Genomic DNA, 4,184 nt, shown 5'->3' with positions numbered 1-4,184 from the left:
TATATGGACTGTGAAGTAAATGTTTTAATATTAATATTAATATATATATAATACACCAGAAGATGGCTACATTTAGCCGAAACATGTTGTGTAAGTTCCATATGTAAATCGAGTACTCGATAGGGAACGTAATATGATATTTTAATCTTTTAATCTTTTAATTTTATTGTGATTGACGGTTATTTTTAAATATTTATATATTTTAATACAAATAATGTTATGTTCACAGTACTGCAATCGTAGTAAATCAGGCATGAATTAAATTATGCTTCTTAAAACAAAAGGCAGGCATGTTATAACGAGTAGAATTAATTGAGAGCACAGAACTTTGTAATGGGGTCTTTGACCCATCCACGGATCTAAATAATATTTAGAAATCTTGTTCCTAGACCAAAGACCATGCAACGCGTCCCGATTACGAAGACCACTTAATTAACGCTGTTTAGGAAGCTAATCGTCGTTTACGGAATCATACAGAATTTACAGATATCCTGCGAAGGCAAAATACAGAGTTACTGAATGTTAAATTAGGTGGTGCATATTGTTACCACTTTTGTGTAAAGGGTTAAATAATATTCTAAACCTTGAGTCCGAAAAACACTTTCAATAACTTGCAAAGTTGTAAATTCGTTTCGAACCAAGTACCATCTTGCCTGGTCTTTATATCTCTCTCTCTCTCTCTCCCCTCCCCTCCCTCCCTCCCCTTCCTCCTTTGGGAGTTTTCCAAGTCCCAATTGTTAATGTATTTCAAAGGGTCTCTGTACTTGAGTGTATTCTGGAAGGTCGCGTTCATTGAACTGTGTGAGAACGTGTCGGGAAGCTAAGAGTAATGATCCCGAGTTCACGGATACCTCAGCCAATCAGAACTTCGGATTTATTATAGATTTATATCCGAAGGAATGCTTTGTGCAGAAAGGAACTTTTGTTGGAGACGGGCGTTTTAACTACAGAGTTAGACGGAATACCATCATAGACCCTCTGGGAACTGAACCTGAACTGGGAACCCTTTGTGGTTTGTCTTCGACCAACACCCTGATCAGCTGAGCAGACCGGTTCGAGAAGTTCGAGAAGCTGTCTCACCTAGTGGGACGTAATGTCAAACACCTTTCCTGACACCTGTTGCTTGTATTAATTTTATAAATTTTATAAATCCTATTACAGAAAGAATCACAGGCAAACCTGCAGTGTAGATGAAATTATTGTTGAAGCATGTGGCACATATAATTACAGCCAAACTTTAAAGGGTTATCAGGTCAGCACCCGATTTATATTTTCCTCACTTATTATCGACCAAGTGACCATACGCCTGCAAAATATTGTTTATACTACAAGCACGACCAGCACGTCAGAGAAGTTGCCGTTATAGCAAGGCGTTCAGTTTCATTCTGGGACGTTATTCCTGAGGAAATTGAATTGTGATTAGAAGACGGAGCTAAAGACAGTAGCAGCTGGAGGCTAGAGGCTTATAATATATACTAATCATTAAACATTATTAAAGTTATGGGAATAAATATGACTGAGATGAACGGTAATTTATCACGCGTGGAAAAGGTAACAAATAAATAAAATATTTTAGTCAGAATATCTAAAAGGTAGATGTTACTTAGTCGTGGATGAGAAGATATTTCAGATATTAAAGTAAGAGTGTGTGACGTGTGGAGTGGATTCATCTAGCTCATGTTATGAGCGCTTTTGAACACGGTAATGGACATTGAGGTTCCAGAAACAAAGGGTAAATTCCTTGACTTGCTGAGTGGGTATCAGATTCTCGCTCCATTGAGTCACGTGTGTATAAATTTCATGTTTTGAAAATCATCTTTAAGAATCTCCCTTTGCTTCATTTGAGCAAACGAATTTAATACAGAAGAAACTTCAGTTCCCTTTGTAATGCGCTATGAACACGTTTCAAGCTTTGTGCCGTGTTATTATGTGCTGATGCGTATCACGTCTGTTCTGCATTATTCTTCTCGACGTTTCTTACAGTCAGGACGTAGTTTGTTGACAGAATTGAAGTCGTCAATAGAGGACTGATGGAAAATATTTGCCCACGTCACAGAAATGGAGTGGCGGGTATAAAAAAATGTTGGGTGTTGAAGTTTCTTACAATAAAACGTCTTTAAACTCACACAAATGATTCCAGTTTTGATAGTACAGAAATTATCGCAACGATGACACATTTTATACCGAATGCTGTGTAAACAATTTATGCAACAATTTTAGATGACTGCATTTTCTAAAAAAAATCAGACCACGAACAGAGATTGTGTAGGTAAAATAATAAATTTTTGTCCAGAGACGAGAAAGTGTAAGAAATATAAATACACGTCTGTTCCAAACGACAGATGTTCCAAATTTCGTGTTTACCACTTATATGAGGTCACTAAGAATTATAATGATGTATTGTCTTTGTAAAGAAATATAAATTAACGTATAATGGATCGGACTTTTAGCCACTTCATAAATTCGGTTTCATACTCTGTCGCTTATTTATTAGTGTACACGAGGACCCTCTCTGAACCGCAAATGTTATATAGGACCGATGAACTGAAAGGAAGTGGTTGTGGCTTACTTTAATACACTATTTCAGGATTTATCTACACCAGCATATAGTCACTGTTAACCCTTAAAAGCCGAAGCTCGTTTAAACAACATTTAAGAAATCAGTCCGTACCGCAAAGAAAACACCGCACTTCACCATTACGAAGATCAAATGTTTAACGCAGTTTAGGGAAATGATCGCTGTTTACGCTAAGAATCGTACGAAACGCATAAATATAGAAACGCGGACTTAATGCTTGTTAAAACAGGTTGGACAAATCGTTAACTACTAGTGTAGTGACTGCCTAGTCGCTAAAAATCCCGGTGTTTCTGTGTTCCTGTACCTCACACGTGCTGATACCTTGCGTCTGTTAACTATTACACTGGACCGAATGTCTTGTATACGCCCATCGGTGATGAGTTACAATGCTATTCCTGGCAACTAACTCAGCTAAAAACAGCAAACTTCACGGAAAAGAGTATATTTGAAATTATCCTTCTTTCTTTCTTTCTTTCTTTCTTTCTTTCTTTCTTTCTCCACACCCTGAAGTGTTAACAAGGCCCCACCAGTGGGTCCTGTCCTAAGCGAGTCACATCTTAGTTTGTTTAATCCCATTTTAATATTATTATCCCGTCTATGCACAGGTATGGAAAGTGGCGTGTTCCTTTGTGTGTATTTCTCAATTCGTCTACTTAATTTTATCAAGATCCTTGCTAGAAATATATCGTCTGAAAACTATGTACCATTCTTCGCCAGGTTAGTTGTCCTGTTTTAAAATGTCTTTCTTGTCTCTCTCTTTGCAGTAAGTACCTCCTTTGCTGTCGTCCAGAATGTGTGCAATGTCCTTCTTACCACGCATGCAATGGTAAGTTTTAACCATTACATCAGTTTCTCACTCTGTTGCTGATAAATTTCCTTCTTAAGGAGTAGTTTCATATTTTGGACTGTCGTCGTCGAAACAGCAAATGAACAGCGTGTATAAAACTTTCCTCTGATCAGGGACAAGAGTTAAGTTCCACGGCCTCCTTTCTTGTGAATCATCTGTCTTCCCTAGCTTAAAATTTGTTGTGCCATTTTTCAACTTAAATATAAACCCTCCATTTGTTCTTCATTAAATACAAGTAAATTACGAAAACAAAAACACAAAATCATAGTTGACACAAGTCAGAGCAAAAGGCTTAGAACAGCGTTAGTAGGTCTAAACTGAAAAAAATGTTATTTGGTACAGGGGTGAGTACGTTAAACTTTTTTCTAAAACCTAGTGGTTACTATACATACCACCTGCTTTAACAATCAGAAATTTTTAGAGTGTATTTGTCAGTTTCGTATGATTGTCGCTTGTAAACAGCGATTATTTCCTTAAACAGCGTTAACCAGTTGATCTTTCTAACGGTGAAGTGTTGTGTTTTCTTTGCGGTACGGACTGAAATCGTAAATATATTATTTTAATGAGATTTTTTTCCTTCAAAGAGTTAAGGAAACTGGGAATTAAAGATCAACTGCTTCCTACTTGACATTATTTAACACGGAATCAAAGTTCATGTTCAAAATCATTGACAAAGGTCAGAATAGTTGCTGATTGCTGGAATGAGTGACCCTTCCTCAGACGTAGATAAGTTCTCGGTTCTGATAGCAAGTCATGTTG

The sequence above is a fragment of the Zootermopsis nevadensis genome, unplaced genomic scaffold (genome assembly GCF_977971745.1).
Source record: "Zootermopsis nevadensis isolate Lab colony 2312 unplaced genomic scaffold, Znev_1.0 Znev_ptg000001l, whole genome shotgun sequence".
Taxonomy (NCBI): domain Eukaryota; kingdom Metazoa; phylum Arthropoda; class Insecta; order Blattodea; family Termopsidae; genus Zootermopsis; species Zootermopsis nevadensis.
The sequence above is the reverse complement of the archived record's forward strand: the minus strand, read 5'-3'. Positions refer to the sequence as shown.